Here is a 19,201-nt window from a genome sequence, read left to right as displayed (position 1 = left end):
CCTTCTCCACCCTTGCAACTGCTGCTGGAGGTGCTCCCCTTTCCGTCTCCATTCACACCTCATTCATTTCAACAGGACAATCAAGGAAAGGGGAGAGCTCGAAAGACATTTTTTTCTTACAAGATCTATATATCTTAATACAAAGTTATAGGAGAAATGTTACAGAGATTCTATAAGAACACTTAACAAAGATATATCTAAAAGGACAAGATCTTAATACAAAGCATAATATCACAGAGATTTCTCCACAGGTCAGCCCCCTCCTCCATGCAGTGGGGAGCCCGCGCTGACTGGAGCTGGGTCTGGCGGGGAAGGTGGTGGTGGTGGGGGGGGGGGGGAGGGCCTTTGAGAGGAGATGCCCAGGGCTTTAGTAAGATGCTTGGTACAAACACCCCAGGAACTGGGGTCGGGCAGCCCTACAGTGTACTTCAGCAGTATTGCCCTTGAATTTCGTTCACTCCCTGGGCTCAGTCGGGTTCCTCTTTTGCAGGCTCTTAAGCTGGATGCACAGGATGCTGCTCTCAAGCTTCAGCATCCGCAGAGACTCAACCAACTCCGTGGTCAGCTACACCTCCAGGTCGGGCTCTTCATACTGGAGCCTGCCTAGCCACGGGGGCTTGATGGCCTCGGCCTATCTCTTCACCAGCTGTGCCTATTGCCTGCACAGCAACAGAGCCTCCTGCTGCTTCATCTTCAGCCGGGTGGCGTGGAGCCGGAAAAGTTCCTGGCACCGGCACTGCGCACCTTCTCGCCCAGCTACTGGAACTCAGCTTCCTTCTCCCTCCTGCCCTGCTGCTACGTTTTTATCTCATGCAAGAGTAATGTTGGCTGTTCTACACTCCCCGCCCCACACACACACTCCCTTTGGCTTCCTGCTCAGAGCCGGTGCTGCGACCTCACAGCGGCGTGCTGACCACAAGGCTGCAATGACAGCCGGCTCCCTGCTGCGTGGGGGAGGAACAGGGGGCTGAGCTTGAGCCACGGAGCCTGGGAGGTGGCCACAGACCACACTTTGAGAACCACTGGCATAAGCTCTCAATATGGTAGTGTTGGAAAAAAGCCATGCAGTTTAGATTGCATTAATAGCATGCAAGTCATGGAAGGTGCCAGTACCACTCAACTTAGTTCTGATTAGAAGTTAGCTGGGGTACTGTGCCCAACTTTCGTCAGCACTGTAAGAGAAACTGGAAAAGATCTGGAGATGATTGAAAATGATGCTCAGAGGGATGGAATGCAACCTTATGAGCAAAGGCTGAAAGATCTGGGTATATTGGGTATGCAACAGAGGGGATTAAGCTGCCATAAGAGATGGAGAAGTGCTGATCTCTCTTGCCACAGAGGGCAGGACCACTGACAATAAATTCAAATTGAAGCAGAGTTTGGTGGTGCCTGGAATGGGATTGTTTCTCAGAAAACCATACAGAAGAGAAACAGAATCACCAGGCACATGAAAGAGTCTGGCTGGGGGCTCCCCTCCCTTCAGTACTGTCCCAGACTCCAGCATCCTGCCCCCTCGGCACCTCCTAGGGAGAACAGGAGATGGATCTGAAGCATTCTTCCCCGGTTCATATGGGACGATTGCTCATTTTTCCCCTTTGTGGGACTGAGTGAGGGGAAAGTGCACAGTTTTCTGCATTCCTAACTCTGGCTGGGGAGCACAGGGGGCAGAGGAACTTAGACCTGCCTCAGCCAGGGGACGTGTACCGCTCCCATGGTTGTGTCCACTGAAGGTGCAGTAGCCATGGAGAGGCACTTCCCACCTGGCCCAAACTACTTATATCACAAACCTTGATAGCACCAAAGAAGTCTTTAACCATGGGTTCAACAAGTGCAGAATGACTGCCGAAAGTGCCTTTGGCAGATTGAAGACTCATTGGTATTGCCTTTTTGGCAGGTTAGACATCAATGAGGAAAATACTCCCATGTTCATAGCAGCATGCTGTGCTCTGCACAACAGTTGTAAAGCTAGGGTCGGGGGATTGATTTGAGCCATCAGCTACCATGACTATTGGAGGAATTGACTTGGTGGGAAAGGGATGCTATTCGAATCAGGGAGGCTTTGAAGCAGCATTTTGACTATGAACCCTATTAGTATGTTTTTCTGTCAGGCATTTAGCTAGGCATTGTTACTTGCTGCCAAATAGGGCCTTTCTAATGATTTTAGCTAGAGTGTTGGTTGCCCCTCTTTCTGAATTTCAGCAGCAACCAACATGTGAAGGACACATAGATTAATTTTATTGCTAAGAATAACATTTTATTAAATGGCTATGACACTGGACAACCTTGTTAGATGTTCCCCATCCTCCTCCAACTCCACTTCCTCATCCATCACTTTCTCCTTGGGGTTGACACGCTGGCCACTGCCTCCAGCTCCCCTGAAATTTCCTTGGGGCTCTTTGCAGTGAAGATAAGGTTGCCATAGATGTTGGCCTACAACTCATTATAGAAGAGGTCTGAGGAGCTGCACCAGAACAACGATTTGCCTGCCTTGCTTCTAGTAAGCCTGACACAGCTCCTTGATCATAGCTGCATTTCCCTTTCATGGCCCTTCTCATCCATGACATGAACCGTCTGCCCATAAGTACCTCTATGCATGGACTGGAGCTGGACCTGCATGGCCTCCTCTCCTCACAGACACAGCAACTCCAGTGTTCTCCAAAGCACATTTGCTTTAGAAAGCCACCATGGTCAGTTGGGAAGTTGCAATGAGAATTCTCTAAATCAGGCATGTCCAAAGTCCGGCCCACGGGCCAATTGTGGCCCGTGTTCCGGTTTAATACGGCCCCCCAAGTAATTTGGCAATATCTATCTTTTATGACCCCCAACGAATCCATATGTATTGAGATGAACACATTATAAAATCTCAGTTAATGTCAGTTGGTCTAAATCAGTTATAAATATATTTGGACACAACATGTATACTTGGTGTTATGTTCCTGTTCATATTTTTTGAACTTAAAAGTTGACAGACAACCTTTATTACCAATAATATGTAATGTACTTTACAATGTTCCTGACATATATTTCAGCTTCCTGGATTTTTTTTTTCATCTGGCCTTCAGATATGAAAGGCAGAGTGATTTAACACCTATTTAGATTTGTCACCCATGTGACGAAATGAAAAGTATGCCGTTTGCAATAAACTTTGCATAAAATAGTTAATTTGCATTTAATTTTAATGGTTCAAAGAATGTCAGGCAAAATGGTCGGCCCTCACTCATGTTCACTTCATCAAATCTGGCCCTCTTTGAAAAAAGTTTGGACACCCCTGCTCTAAATCAAGCAAATAGGAAGAATTTCAAACTTTCCTGGGGCTTTGAAGGGAAGGGCTGCATATACCTGCAGGGAAGTGGAGTTCAAACTGCTGACCAGAGCAGTTATGCTGGGATTGTGAGATATCTCCTGGAGGATGCATAGGGTCACTAGATGCAGTAAAGGGAGCCCCACTGGATCGATAGCTGGCTGACAGTGAAGACCATTCTGTTGATAAAGTAGTTATAACAAAGTGAGTGAAATTAAACCAATTCCAGATCAGGAAAAGAGACTTATCATTGCATTGGCTGGGAATCGAACCCAGGTCAACTGCTTGGAAGGCAGCTATGCTCACCACTATACCACCAATGCACTTGCTTGATAAGTTTCTGGTGAGCTATGAAAATGACTGTCTCACACAGCCCTCATGCACAAGCTAAATTGACTGGAGGCAGTTTGTTAACACTGGGCAGACAGGTTTCCTCAGTGACTAGAAGATGGGACAGGGGCTGCAGGCTGGGGTGGAGGTGCAACAGGAACAATATAGGAGGCAGGTAGGGTGGAGGAGGAGGAGGGTGAGAGTTAGAGCATGGTGTCTGGGTGGGAGATGGTGTGTAGGAGTGGCCTGGGGGTGGGGTTCTGGGCAGGAGGAAGCAGAGGATTGGGGTGACTGTCTTGTACAGCTCCTGTGGGGGGCACAGATGGCTCCATGCCATCCTGAACTTTCAGGCACTACTCCCATTGGCTGGGATTTTTAGCCAGTGTAGCTATGGGAGTGGAACCTGCAAACAAGCACAGGGACAGAATTTCCCCATTCTGCTGATCTCAGTGTCACTTTCTCTCCTCCTTCCCCTTCCAGGCAGAGTCCATAGTCCAGGGACTTGCCTTGATTCCATCCACGAGGCTCAAGGTTCCCTGACACCCTGCAGCAGGGAGTGTGGGATGAAACCCCTGCTGCTGGTGCCAGACTCCTGGGATACCTAAAGGCTCTCCCCTTCCATTGGCTGCTGACCCCTGTGCATCCCTCCCTGTTGCCCTGACTGGAGTCAATGGATCTACTGCAATGAGGGATTAGGTTTGGGGACAATTAGGGTTATTTCCTAAGCATTTGCCCTAACCCAGGGGTGGGGAGCCTTAGTCCCAGGGCCAGATGAGGTCCCCAGATTCCCTGGATCTGCCTCCTGGGGTTCAGGGCTTCTGCTCCCCCAACACTGTGAAACCTTCACTCGGAGTCCAACCCTGACTGCCTCCGTCCAACTGATTTTTCTGTGGGTCAGTGTCACTCAACCCAAAAAAGGTTCCCCACCTCTGCTCTGGACCTATAAATAATGTCTGATTTTGAGAACAGTACCTTAAAATTTCTATGATGCTTGTGTCTGCCCTTGAAATGTACTATTTGCTTTAGCCCAGCACAGTCAAAGACTCACTTGCTGCACGAAAGCTCCTTTATTCTAAGTTCTACAAACAGCCTGCTCCCCACCCACTTCTACGGGATGTAATTTCGGGACCCACGGGGAAGTTAAAGTAACATGCTCAAGATCACACCGGGGAAAATAAAGGGGGAACATACCCAGCTGTTTCTAGCCAAGTGTTCAATTAAACCAAAAAGTGAGACTAGAGACTGTGCAATTAACTATCTGAAACTACACCAAACCTACAATCATGCAGATACAACCGGCTCTGTGGTGGGTTATTAGAGACTCTGCTGCCAATCATGAAAGGGAAGCACATTGTTTGTAAACAGCTGCCATTTCATTGCATCTGAAAGTTGCAAAGGTAATGATCTTGGCTGAAGGAAGGTTGCCATTTTTAGAGCCCAGTCTATATTGTGTGCTCCAAGAAAGGTTTAAATGTGCAAGAGGTAGACACTACAAGAAACTGAGTCTGCATCTCAGCTTTGATTAATCCCAGTTTTTAATGTATTCCTGTTGTGATACTTTCCCTGTACTCTGCCTTATTCTAAGATTCTAGTCACAGATTGATTAGGAGAAGAATCCACTACTTTTTGTTACATTTGGTAAGAAAATGTAAACTAGAGATTGGAACTGATTTCAGATGGTTAGGTGTGCTAGACATATATTTTTGGGGAGAGAAAATGTCAAAAGTTTAAAATATCCCCATTCAGTGCAATTACTGAACATACTGGAGAAGGATATGAAACTATATATTTTCTCTATATATTTAAAAAAGTTTTTCCTATGGGATGACAGAGTGACATCAGCATGTCATGCAGTGTCCCGCAGCCTCTCCCTCCTTCCTCCCCTTTTCCTCACTTGTTTTTGGCGGCAGGGGAAAAGCATGGTCCCAGCAAGGTGTCAGAAAGGCCCCCCTGCTCCAGGGGGAAGAGTGCGTGGCCTGTGTGGGCTTTCCCCTGGTGGGAGAAAGGGGCCAGAGCCAGAGCTACGTGCCACATGGCCTTTTCTCCTCACGGGGGGGCCAGAGCTGGAGCTGCATGTTGTGCGGTCTTGTCCCCGTTGTGTGTGTGAGGGGGAGGGAGGGAGTGTACTGACCAGCCACAGCCCAGCCCAGCCCAGCCCCCTGGTGGCCAGAGGCAGAGAGCCGGGCCTAGAGTGGCTTGGGCCTAGCTCCTCGCGGCACATGAGGAAAGCCAGGCCCAGCCCCACCCCACTCCCCAAGGGACTCCTCGGGAGTGGGGCCAGAGTTCATTGGCTGCCAGCCCTGCCCCCCAGGTACTATAGAATAGTCAAGTAACAGATAAGAATTCATGAGGTTACTAGACTATTCCATTAACTAATATTTAACATCCCTATTGAGGGGTTCTGTGTACAGGGACCTGTCGCTTTGAGGTTTGGAGCAATACTAGAGAGGGAAGGAGAGCAGGATATGGTCCAAAAAAACCTGAACAGATGTAGAAATTGTGGAAGCCATACTATTTAGATGTATTTTCATCTGAGACTGTCTTTGGAAAGTTGTATCCTTCATAATGATCAAAGTCATATTAGGTAAAAGAGTTGGGGAGTATAGCTCAGTGGTAGAGCATTTGACTGCAGATCAAGAGGTCCCTGGTTCAAATCCAGGTGCTCCCTTGCCAATAGCTTTTATAATGAAATCATATTCTCATATCCATTTCCAGTATGTTCAGAAGTTCCACTGAATGGAGATATTACAAACACTCAACATTTTCCCTCTTCAAATGTATATGAATCTAGCACACCTGACTATCTCCTGAAATCAGTTCCAATCTCTAGTTTACATTTACTCACCAAATGTAACACAAAGTAGCCCATTCCACCCCTTATTCTATCTGTGACCAGAATTTTATAATCAGGAAGAGTATCACAACAGGAATACAAAACTCAGATTAATCAAAGCTGAGATGCAGACTCAGTCTCTTGTACAGCTGGTGAAGTTGCACATTCAACCCTTTGTGCACACAATATAAATTAAGGTTCTAAAAATGGCAACCTTCCTTCAACCCAGATCATTGCCTTTGCAGCTTTCAGATGCATTGAAATGGCAGCTGTTTACAGGAAACATGATGGGCAGCAGAGTCTCTAGTAACTAACCACAGAGTTGGTTGTATCTGCATAATTGCAGCTTTAGCATAGTACCAAATAGTTAATTGCACCGTCTTATTTCACTAATCTCACTTTTTGGGTTCATTGAACACTTGGCTAGAAACTGCTGGATATTTTTTCCTCTTTATTTTCTCCTAAGGAGTATATGATCTTGGGCAGGTTACTTTAACTTCCCTGTGGGTCCTGAAATTACAACCCCTAAAAGTGGGTGGGGGAGCGGGCTGTAAGTAGAACCTAGAATAAAGGAGCTTTTGTGCAGCAGGTGAGTCTTTGAATGTGCTGGAGGTTAGGGCAAGGGTAGGGAACCTTTCTTGGGTTAGGGCTGCTGACCCACAGAAAAATCAGTCAGGCGAGGGGCAGCAGGGCCTGGTGTGCCAGTGAGGGCTCCCCAATGCTGGGGGGCAGGAGTCCTGATCCCTGGAGACCAGATCCAGGGTAGCCGGGGACTTCATCTGTCCCTGGGACTAATCTGGGAAAATTCCAACCTACACACTGAGCACCTTTAGAGGCAATTCTTCCCCTCTTGCAAGCACTGAGTCAGAGATAGAAATAGTCTGTTTAATAATAATAATCTACCATCAACCTACAGAAACACAAATAAGCAAAGAAAACACATAAGCAAGGTACCATCCACAGAACAGAGTCTTTTGCTTAAAGATCTTTAATCCAACCCCCAACTCATATAGTGTGTTTTCCCCTACTTCAAACATCCCACTCATGCCTCTGTCCAGTCCATGCAGACTCAGAGTTCATAGGTACATCATCATGATGATGAGCATGTGGCAATTGAGCATGTGGCAATGCCACCTATGTGCTGCTCCTGCTGGCTGCTCCCACCAGCCGCCCTATTGGCCATCTGCCGCTGCTTTCACCAACTGCTGCTCCTGGAAGCATACTGCAGACCACTGCCGCTGCTCACACTGGCTGCTGCTGCTGGCCTTATGATGGATTTTTCTCTGGGCCAAAGTTGCTCTCTGCAATTTCAGCCTTTAAGTGATTTCAGATCTTGGCCCCCAGCACAGTCTAACCAAAAGATTCCAGCATCCCCTGAAATACATTTTTCAAATAATAAATAGACTCCTTCTAGAATCTGTTTTAATTCTATCATTGGAGGGAGGTGGGTAAGAGAAACAGGTTGAACCAATCTTACAGCTCACATCTGGAAGGCATGCAGCCTGCTGGTTCAGAGCTCTACCCTTCTCCCTGTCCCAGCTAACTTCACAGAGTCTGACAGAGGAAGGCTTGTCCATCAGAGATTCTTTACACTGATAGTTTCTCTCCTTTGAACTGGGTTAAACACAATCTGACTTTTCTGCATTCCCCCAATAACTGCAAGCATTGATGGTCATATCTCACAATTCCTGCATTTAGTGTTAACACGGTTTGTGACTCCACAACAGCTGAATTGGTTACCATGGGCAAAACACCATTCTAACAACTGAATATCTAGCAGGCCTAAGCAAACTGGGAGAACTGTATTTATATAATCATACCCAGCATTACTTTTCCATTCTAGCATGAACTGTATTTACATAACAACTGTTGAATATCTAGGAGGTCTAAGCAAACTGAGTGAACATAACCATAACAGAATTCCTTTCTTATCCCATTTGGCTGTAATGGAAGCATTGATTCAGACCTTGCTTACACACGGAATGCAAGTACTTTCCCCTTGCTCCTTGATAGTCCAGGGAATGGGAAGAAAAGGAAGCCGTGTCCTGGAACACACAAGCTGCTGCCCCCCCGAAACTCCTCCTTTGCTGGCAGTGTGTAGGGAATTGGCTCTGGGATCAGCAGCATGGGGAAGCTCTGTCCCTGTGCTTGCTTGCAGGTGCCACCCCCATTGCTCTCACTGGCTGAAAATCACAGCCAATAGGAGTAGCTCCTGAAAGGTGAGGGCAGCAGGGAGCCATCTGAACTCAACCCCTAGACAGTGTGCTAGGTTGGGACTCCAATGCACTGCCCCATCCTGCCCAGATCTCTGACCCCAGCCCAATTCTGCACACCACTGCCCACCCAGATCCCACAATCTCACCTTCCGCCTCCTTCTGCACCCTCCTCTTGCACCCTCCCAGTCTTCTATATTGTACCTGTCGCACCCCCACCCCAGCCTGCAGCCCCTGTCTCAACTTCCAGTCACTGATGAAACCTGTCTTCCCAGTGTTAACAAGCTGCCTCCAGCCACTCCAGCCTGCTCATGAGGTCTGTGTGAATGAGTCATTTTCAGAGCTCAGGAGACACTTGCAGCTCAAGTGCATTCATGGTATAGTGTTTAGCATAGCTGCCTTCCAAGCAATTGACCTGTGTTTGGTTCCTAGCCAATGCAAGTCTCCTTTCTTGGTCTGGAATCAGTTTAATTTCACTCACTTGCAGGTGCCACCCAGGTTTACTTTCCCATTCTAGCATGAACTGTTACCTAACAATGGCTGAATATCTAGCACGTCTAAGCAAACTGAGTAAACATAACCACACCCAGGATTCCTTCCTTGTTCCATTTGGCTGTAGTGCAGTGGTTCTCAACTCGTTTCAGCCCACGGACCATGAGGCCAATCAAAAAATTTTTGTGGACTACCTCCTTTTTGAGACATGATAAAAAAGAGCAGACAAGGAACATTTTGGTTTGAAATTTATTTCTTACTAACAGATTTTTGGATTCTCTTGTCACTGACAAGCTTTTAAATGTTTAGAGTGGTAGTTGATAATTCACAACGAATATCGCTTTTCACTGCAAGCCGATTCCTGTTTGGACTTAACGGGCAACAAACATGAAAATCTAGTCTGACACATATAAGTTGATGCAAATGGCAAAAGAAATCTGACTGCGTGTGCTGACAGATTTGGGTAACTCCTGGTCATGCTGGCCCAAAATTTCTCTATGATAGACTGCTGGTACACGTCTTGAGCCACAAAATCATTTTTCAGATCCAAGTATTCCTCCTGCAGATCCTCTGGAACACTATTAACATCTATTGTAAATGGATTCCTTATGAAAGATAATCCTTCCCTTGTCCTGTCCACCTCCAGAAAGTATCGTTGGAATTCATCTTGGAGCTTCCATAAATGATGGAGAATTTGTGTCCGAAAGGCTTCCTTTTTCCCAAGCATGGCATCCATATATGGAAATTGAACCAAATTATTGTCTTCGACTCTTACGATCCAGAGTTCCAATTTGTCAAGAAAAGCCTTGATGATGCTTTGGTGAAAGAACAGATTTGCACCTTTCCCTTGCAGCTGAAGATTCAGTTTGTTCAAGATTCCAAAAATATCGACAAGAGACGCAAGTTCTAAATTTGACTGCATCAGGACATTTCAGAATTCCTCTTTCCCTTGAGCCTGGAGAAGTAAACCCAGCTCCTCTCTCAATTGAAAAACTCTGTTGAGTACGTTCCTTGCTGACAACCACCGTACAGAAGTGTAGAACAACAACACATCAAAGTTGGAACCCATGTCCAGCCTGGTGTTTAGAGCCAATGATTTGATATGATTCACCACTTTCACCAACCCTTTGAAAACGGCGTTCAGTTATCAGGCAATGTTTTTGATGCCAGAGCTTCCCTATGAATGAAGCAATGAATTCCGGTTACCATTGGAGCGCGCTGTTTCACCAGCATTTGGAAGCCGGATCTTGAGCCCAGCATGGCAGGTGCACCATCAGTGGTGACACCCACAAGATTTACCCAATCCAGACCATATACTTCAAAGAAATTGTTAACAATTTCCATCACATCCTGAGCCTTTGTGTTGGTATCAAGAGTCTTACAAAAAAGAAACTCGTCTCTGAAGTCTCCCTCAACCATGTATCGTGAGAACACCAATAGCTGAGACCACAATGCAACGTTGGCTGATTCATCTAGTTGTATGGCAAACAATGGAGACTTCTTTATTTCATCCACAACTTGTTCACTGATACTGTGTCGTTAGAGACAGATATATCATTCAGCTTCCTTGCTGCTTCCTTGCCAAGAACAAGCCACACCATCTCTTTTGCACAGGGGAGCACAAGTTGCTCTACAATGGTGTGAGGCTTCTTGACCTGTGCAACTTTGTATGCAACAATGTAGGAAGCACGCACTGCATTGCTTGTCTTATTGTAGAATGCACTTGATGAGTCAAGGCACTGCCGTTTCAGACCTGATAACCGCCACTCAAAATAATCTTCATCCTTTTGCAACAAGTTGGGGTGACACTTTTTGAGATGGAGTTTCAGCTTAGCCGGCTTCATTGAATCATTTCCCAAGACTTTGAAACAAATAACACATTGTGGCAAATCGACGCCTTCTTTTTCTTGACAAGTGAAGCCGAATTTGATGTAGTCCTCTGAATACTTGCGCTCGACATTTCTTCCTGTCGTTGCCATTATAAACAAACTACACCACACCTGTAAAACAGCACAAGTAGCACAGGACAAATGACACAGCAACTGCTCAGCATGATGGTGGCAGCTACACTGACGCTCAGAGCCTTAGACGGAAGTTACTGGCAACACAACATGGTTGCATCATAGGTGACGCTATGGATGATGGCACCACGTTCTTGTGAACACGGTGTAAAACAGCCTAATGGCAGCACCTGCTCACGCCGTGTGACTTTGGACAATGTTCCTGTGGACCATCGAAAAAGTCACCATGGACCACCAGTTGAGAACCACAGCTGTAGTGGAAGCATTGATTCAGACACTACTTACACATGGAACGCAAGTACTTTCCCCTTCCTCCTTGATAGTCTAGGGCAGTGTTTCCCAATTGGTACTCCATGGAACCCTGGGGTTCTGCAAAGTGAAAGTTAGGGTTCTGCGAGTAGCTGGCACTCCCCCAAACACTTTTTTTTTTTGGTCAACTAATTCTGAGGTTTCTTGAAATTCTTTTAAACTGAAAGGGTTCTGTGGCCAAATAAAATTGGGAAACACTGGTCCAAGGAATGGGAAGAAAAGGAAGCCATGTCCTGGTCCACACAGCTGTGTGACCTCTCACCCTCCACAACCCTACCTTTGCTGGCAGCGTGTGGGGATTGTCCGTGGGATTAGAAGCACGGGGAAGCTCTGTCCTTGTGCTTGCATGCAGGTGCCAGCTCCATTGGTCCCACTGGCTGAGAATCACAGCCAATGTCAGTAGCTCCTGAAAGGTCAGGGCAGCAGGGAGCCATCTGAACCCAAACCCTGGACGGCATGCTAGGCAGGGACGCCAATGCACTGCCCCATCCTTCCCCAACCTCCAACCCCTACCCAATTCTGCATACCACCACCCACCCAGATCTCACACTCTCATCCTCACCTGTCTCCTGCACCCTATCTCCCTCTGATAGTGTGCCTGTTGCACCTCCACCCCAGCCTGTTGTCCCATCTTCCAGTCAGAGGAAACCTCTCTGCCCAGTGTTAACAAGCTGCCTCCAGCTAATTCCAGCTTGCTCATGTGGGCTGTGTCAAGGAGTCATTTACATAGCTCATGAGAGCCAGCTATTACAAGGGCATTGGTGGTATAGTGGTGAGCATAGCTGCCTTCCAAGCAGTTGACCTGGGTTCGATTCCCAGCCAATGCAGTGATAAGTCACTTTTCCTAGTCTGGAATTGGTCTAATTTCTCTTACTTTCTTATAACCACTTTATCAACAGTATGGGAAAATTAAAGTTCCCAATTACAGGGCATGTCCTCACAATCTGCTGAATGAATGCCCAACGACCTATACATTGGGTACAATTTACTGCATTTAGTGAGCCTAGCGATCCTCCAGGAGATATCTCACTATTCCCATCATGGCCATTCTGGTCAGCAGTTTGAACTCCACTTCCCTACAGGTATATGCAGCCCTTCCCTTCAAAACCCTAGGAAATTTTGAAATTCTTCTTCCTATTTGCTTGGCTTGGTGAATTCTCATTGCAAGTTCCCTATTGATCATGGTGGCTTTCTAAAGCAAATATGCTCCTGTCTAGAGAACACTGGACTTGCTGGGTCTGCGAGGAGAGGAGGCTATGCAGTTCCAGCTCCAGTCCTTGCATAGTTACTTAGATACCAACGGGCAGACAGCTCATGGCATAGATGGAAAGAGCCATGAAAAAGAATGCAGGTACAATCAAGGAGCCATGGCAGGCTTACCAGAAGCTGGAGTTGGAAATAATGTCCAGAAGTGTCAACTCCAAGGACAAAGTGATGGATGAGGAAGTGGAGTTGGAAGAAGATGTGGGACATCTGAGATGTAAAAGGCACATTCTGCAGTCACTCTGCACTTCTTGAACCTCTTTGGTGCTATCAAGATTTGTGATGTAAGCACCTTGAGTCAGGTGAGAAGTGTCTCTCCAAGGTTGCTACACCTCCAGCGGACACAACCATGGGAGTGGTACATGTCCCCTGGCTGGGGCAGTTCTAAGTTCCTCTGTCCCCTGTGCTACCCAGCCAGAATAAGGAATGCAGAAAACTGCACTTTCCCCTCACTCATTCACTCACAAAGGGGAACAGTGATCAATAGTCCCATATGAACTGGGGAAGGAATGCTTCAGTCCCATCCCCTGTCCTGCCTAAGGTGTGGGATGCCCAAGTCTGGAACAGTATTGCAGGGAGGGACGCCCCCAGCCAAACTCTTTCTTGTGCCTGATGATTCTGTCTCTGTTCTGTATGGTTTTCTGAGAAGCAATCTCATTCCAGGCACATCCCATTTTCTGGCACCACTGAATTCTGCTGCAGTTTGAATCTATTGTCAGTGGTCTTTTTCATACTTTTCCAATGTTATTTTCACTTTTCTTCTGCTCAGTGTGCTCTCCCCGCCCATTACACACATCTTCCCTGCACCCTGTGTTCTAGTCACCTTTGCTGAAATCTTATGTTCCTTGCAGCTACAATACAAACCTTCCGACAACTCCGGTTGCAGAAAGTGATGAGTAGCACCAGGACTGACCCAAGTGAGGCTTGGAGGCCAAAGAACCCCCCTCACCTCCACAGCAGGCCCAGACCACACCTCATATTTGCTCCTCCCCATCCTTTCTCCACCCCCTCCCCTGAGTAACGCAAGCCTGGGACTTATGAGGGACCTGGGGCAGGGCAGCAGCAGTGATTGACACCCCCTCTGGCACTCGGCACGACTGTGGTACCCAGAGTGGCCTGATAGCCTACTCTGCCCTGCCACCTTGTCCCAGCCTGCTGCACCCCGCTTCCCTCTGGTGGCAGGAAGCAGAATGCCCTGAGACCAGTGCACTTTGCTTCCTGCTGCTGCAGTGAAGCTGAGCGCAATGGGCTTGGAGAGCACGGGGGCAGGGTGGAACGGAGAAGGCTGCTGGGTTGGCCCTGCTCCACCGCCGCAGTGAGTGATGGGGCCGACCTCTGCTGTTGCCCCACACCAGGACCTTCCCTCAGGTAATCTCCCAGGCTGCCCTGGGATTCGTCCTTAGGATGGTTGAAGCAGCCACCACAGGACCCCACACTGTGCGGGGCTTAGGGTGCTCACCCCAAACCGTACTATGGGCAGGACGGCACTGAGTAGCACAGTGGGATAGCTGCACACAGTCCCTGCTGTCTCTGTTGATGTGAGAGCACCAACAGCGGACGCTCTGGAGACAGGAGGAGTGTGCTGTGTCCGTGCATGAGCAATGTAATTAGAGCAGGGTTTTTTGATTGTTGGTGTAATATATAGAGAAATCCTTATAGTGTAGACAGGGCATACGACCTGTCAATCATTCTTTTTTGGCAGCCAATGTTTTTACATGCACTTTCTTTTTTTTTAAATTGGTAATTTCACTTTGTGCTTAAAACTCTTATGTCCATCCTTCCATTCCCACCAACAGATAAACCTCAACATCCAATGCATATTTTGCTTTTAAACACTGCAAAGCTGAGAGCCCCAGAGAAAACCTGCCCCCTGCTCTTGGAATTCCTGATGTGCTGGAGATGTAACTGGGAAAGGCACTGTCAAGGCAGGGAATGGACAATGTACAGTGATGCCATTAGCCACACTCAGCCAGTCTGAAGGGAAAGGGCAAGAATCTTTGTCCTGAAGCCATGGTCATACCCAAGGGCAGAGCAGTGAGCGAGTGATTGAAAGCCAGTCTGAGAACAGAACAGGAAATGATAGATCCATGAGATCAGAAGCAAAGTGTCAGAAAAAATGGCCTGACTGAAGTAGCTGTGGCTGAGTGGTTAAGGTGCTGGACTAGCAAGCTCTTGGGGTTTGCCTGTGTAGGTTTGAAACCTGGCAACTGTAAAAGCTTCTAAATCTGGAGGCTGCAACTTTAGTGTCAGACCATCCTGGTTGCCCACGGGAGCCTGGTTTGGGCTTGTCCCCACAGGGAATTCAGCTCTGTTGTAATTTTCTCATTTAGGCATGTGAATTCCTCCCCTCAGTGCCACAAGAGACAGATCTGTAAAGCAGCATTGTAAATGTGCTCTCACCGCTGTTAGCTACCCTCCTCATGGAGGTGGTTTATCCTAGAGCAGTGTTTCTCAACTTGTGGTACGAGTACCCTTAGGGCAGTGGTCACCATCCAGTAGATTGGGATCTACTGGTAGATCTTGGAGCCCCTGAGAGGCGATCCTGGCTGGTTTGGCCAGGAAGGTATCGTGTGCTGTCACGTTAGTTGCCTCTCCCCCCACTCTCCAGCCCTCTGCCTTGAAGCTGCACCCCCAGAAGCTTCCTGCTTGCTATGCATAGTATGGGAGGGAGAAAGATGGCGGCGCTGATGACAGAGCGTCCCTTCTCCTCCCACTTGCCAGAGCTTGCAACCTGAAAGCCCTCCTGGACCCCAATACCCCCTCCCCCTGTGGACTAAGCCCAGAGCTTTTCTGTGTTCTCAGAAAAGCTGTTGTGTGTTTGTGGTGAGAGTGAACAGGTGTGGGGATTGCGCGAGCTGTTGTATTTATATGCTATTCCACATGAGCACCTCTTTGGGGAAGGGTGTGCCCTTTATGAACCTCAACATTATCTTGTAGTGCAGTTCCAGGGAGCATTGTGTGGTCCTAGGGCTTTTGATAGTAGATCAAGATGTCCCTGGTTCAAATGCAGGTGCTCTCTTAGGTGTAACTTTGTAACCATTCTGCTAGGTAGCTCTATCAGTAGTTAGGGCTAAGTTCAATATTTAGGCCAGGCCTACTCAGCATGAGACCTGTGGCCTGTTTGTTTGCTGTCCACGGTGCGGTTTGGTATCACGTGATGCTCAACACGTGGCCCACAGGTGGGATCCTTTGAACATGGCCTCCACTGGGAACATGCTCCACAATGGCGAGACATGTCCTGTGTGTGAGGGTGAGCATTTGACAGATGCAAGTGGACGGGCTGGCTGGATCAGATGGGTAAAGGGTGTCAGTATTGCTAGCAGCAGGGAGCGCTGGGGCACTGTGGGAAGTGCTGGCTGTTGCTTAGACTTGTGGGCAGAGCCTGTGAGCTGATGCTGTTTCTTTCCTGTATGGTTTTATGAGAAGCAATCCCATTCCAAGCACATCCCAATTTCCTGGCACCACAAACCATGCTGCCATTTGATCCTATTTTCTCTGCTCCTCTAGTGGATATAAGGGGTGGGAGTGGGGGCTATTCCACCATTTTCCTCAAGTCTCCTCCCTTCTGCTGTCTGCTGCCACCTGTGATTGCAGGGAGAGGCCTGACACCTGCTGCTTCTCTGCCCTGCTCTGCTCTGCTCCTGCCCCCCTGGCCCTGCAGCCGGGACAATGAAAAATGCCACAAAGCAAAGATGGAAGGCTGGGTTTTATAGGGATGGTACTTAGTCCTGCTGTGAATGCAGGAGACTGGACTCGATGACCTTTCAAGGTCCCTTCTAGTTCTAGGAGACAGGTATATCTCTATTATTTTATTTACCGCAATGCGCCATGGGACAGTAAGGCCAGCAGCATGATGGGCTACAGTCCACAAAGTGACATGAGTGCTGATCCATGTTTCCCACAAGCATACAAAATATTAAAAAGAGGGAGCAGCATTGGGACTGGACTTGCTGGTGCCCCATTCCTCTGCAGGGCTGGGTGTACAGGCCAAGGTGTTCTCTGTGTTTCTGGTCAGAATGCAATTTATTGGGGGAATTAATGGATGAATACTGTGGAAATTAAGGAGTTCAGGGACCCTGTACCTTTGAGGTTTGGAGGAATGCTGGAGAGCAGGGGAGCAGTGTGTGTTCCCAGAAAAGCTGTTGTATGTTGTGGTGAGTGTGAACAGGTGTGGGGATTGTGCAAGCTGTAGTACTTATATGCATTGCCACATGAGCTTTGGGGAAGGGTGTGCCCTTTATAAATCTCAAAATTAGAGGCTAATGCAACATAAGGGAGTATAGCTCAGTGGTAGAGCATTTGACTGCAGATCAAGAGGTCCCTGGTTCAAATCCAGGTGCTCCCTTTAATGTGACTTTTGTAACCATTCTGCCAGGTACCGGCAGTAGCAGCGAGGAACAAGTTCCAGGGCTACTCAACACCTGGCCATTGGGTTGCTTGTGGCCCACAATGCTACTTGGTTTCATGGGAGGCTCAACATGGGGCCCACCTGTGGGATCTTTTGAATATGGCCTCCACTGGGAACATGCTCCACAACGGTGAAGCTTCTTCTTGGGGGGGAGGCGAGCACTGAAAGATGCAAGGGGATGGGCTTAGTGGATGAGAGGGGTACAGAGTGTCCGTGTTCTGAGCCCCAAGGGAGTGCTGGGCTGCTGGACTCCAGACACTTTTGGGCTATGTCTACACTGGCAGCTTCTTGCACAAGAACAGCCGTTCTTCTGCAAAAACGTGCTGGCTCTCTACACTGCACGAGTGTTCTTCCAGAAGTAAATTTACAGTACAGCGTTGTAAAACAGGGCTTCTTCTGGAAGAGTTATTCCTCTCCCCATGAGGAATAAGCCCTCTTGCGCAAGAGCTCTTCCAGAAGAGGCCAATGTACACAGGCACCGTGAATTTCTTGCTCAAGAAGCCCCTATGGTTAAAATGGCCATCAGAGCTTTCTTGCACAAGAGAGCGTCTACACTGGCATAGATGCTCTTGCGCAAAAGCGCATGCCAGTGTAGACTCTCTCTTTTGTGGAAGAGTTTTGCACAAGAACTCTTCCTCAAAAGAGTTCTTGTGCAAGAAGCTGCCAGTGTAGACGTAGCCTTGGGGCGTTGGATGTTGCTCATGGTTTGGGCTATGAACTCTGTTTGTGGTATTTTCCCAAGTTAAAGCCTTGTGACTTCTCTCTCTGTTTCATTAAATGTTTCTTTTCTACACTCAGATTCTGTGCTTGCGAGCGGGGAAGCATTGCCTCTCAGAGGCGCCCATAGGTGTGTGAATTTCCCAGGCTACTCGGTGAGGGCTCGAGACGGTTCTGTGTGAGATGGACCCCTAGATATTGAACCCGGCCCTGGTTGCTGCTGGGCCTTCCCAGCAGAAAGGTTACATAATCATACCCAGGATCACTTTCCCATTCCATCATGAGCCATATTTACATAACAACTGTTGAATATCTAGCAGGTGCAAGCAAACTGAATGAACATAATGACACCCAGGATTCCTTGCCCATTCTATTTGGCTGTAATGGAAGCATTGATTCAGACCCTGCTCACACAGGCAATGCAAGTACTTTGCCCTTGCTCCTTGATAGTCCAGGGACTGGGAAGAAAAGGAAGCCATGTCCTGGTACACACAGCTGCTGCCACCCTCCCAAAACTCCACCTTTGCTGGCAGCATGTGGGGGATAGGCTCTGGGATGCGGAGCACTGGGAAGCTCTGCCCTGTGCTTGCTTGCAGGTACCATCCCCATTGCTTCCACTGGCTGAAAATCACAGTCAATGGGAGTAGCTCCTGAAAGGTGAGGGCAGCAGGGAGCCATCTGAACTCAACGCCTGGACAGTGTGCTAGGTAGGGACAGGAATGCACTGGCTCATCCTGCCCAGACCTCCAACCCCAGCCCAATTCTACACACCACCTCCCAATCAAACCCCACATGCTCACCTTCACTCTCCTCCTGCACACTACCTGCCTCCTATATTATGCCTGTTGTGCCTCCACACCAGCCTGCAGCCCGTCTCATCTTCCAGTCACTGAGAAATCCTGTGTAAACATGGTGCCTCCAGCCAATCCAGCTTGCCCTTGATGCATAGCCAAAACAAGGGCATTGGTGGTATAGTGGTGAGCATAGCTGCCTTCCAAGCAGTTGACCTGGGTTCGATTCCCAGCCAATGCAAGGAAAACTTGCTTTTCCTGGTCTGGAGCTGGTTTAATTTCATTCACTTTGTTATAACCCCTTTATCAACAGAATGGGAAAAATAAAGGTCCAAATCACAGCACGCATCCTCACAATCTTCTGGATGAATGCCCAGGGATCAATACACTGGGGTACAATTAACTGCCTCTAGAGTGTAGGAAGACATAATAGTAAGGGTCAAATCAAAATGCTGCTTCAAACCTCCCTGATTCAAATAGCCTGTCCCCTTCACCAGCTGAGCCCCTCTAATTGTCCTGGTAC

At 48.0% G+C, this 19,201-nt stretch overlaps 1 protein-coding gene and 5 non-coding genes across 10 annotated transcripts in view; 5 read left to right on the top strand and 1 right to left on the bottom strand.

The window, feature by feature from the left end:
• The window catches only part of LOC102463552 (uncharacterized), a 587,148-nt gene that overhangs the window by 212,919 nt on the left and 355,028 nt on the right, over positions 1–19,201 (top strand). The gene's annotated exons all lie outside the window — the stretch shown is intronic.
• On the bottom strand, positions 3,553–3,624 carry TRNAG-UCC (transfer RNA glycine (anticodon UCC)). Its single transcript has one exon. It is a non-coding gene; the product is annotated as a tRNA-Gly (tRNA).
• On the top strand, positions 6,228–6,299 carry TRNAC-GCA (transfer RNA cysteine (anticodon GCA)). The gene has a single exon. It is a non-coding gene; the product is annotated as a tRNA-Cys (tRNA).
• Positions 12,255–12,326, top strand: TRNAG-UCC (transfer RNA glycine (anticodon UCC)). The gene has a single exon. It is a non-coding gene; the product is annotated as a tRNA-Gly (tRNA).
• On the top strand, positions 17,036–17,107 carry TRNAC-GCA (transfer RNA cysteine (anticodon GCA)). Its single transcript has one exon. It is a non-coding gene; the product is annotated as a tRNA-Cys (tRNA).
• TRNAG-UCC (transfer RNA glycine (anticodon UCC)) lies at positions 18,848–18,919 on the top strand. Its single transcript has one exon. It is a non-coding gene; the product is annotated as a tRNA-Gly (tRNA).

Source organism: Pelodiscus sinensis, chromosome 22 (assembly GCF_052426305.1).
Source record: "Pelodiscus sinensis isolate ZL-2025 chromosome 22, ASM5242630v1, whole genome shotgun sequence".
In the NCBI taxonomy this organism is placed as follows: domain Eukaryota; kingdom Metazoa; phylum Chordata; order Testudines; family Trionychidae; genus Pelodiscus; species Pelodiscus sinensis.
Note: the sequence above shows the minus strand (reverse complement) of the source record. Positions and strands in the feature narration are given on the sequence as shown.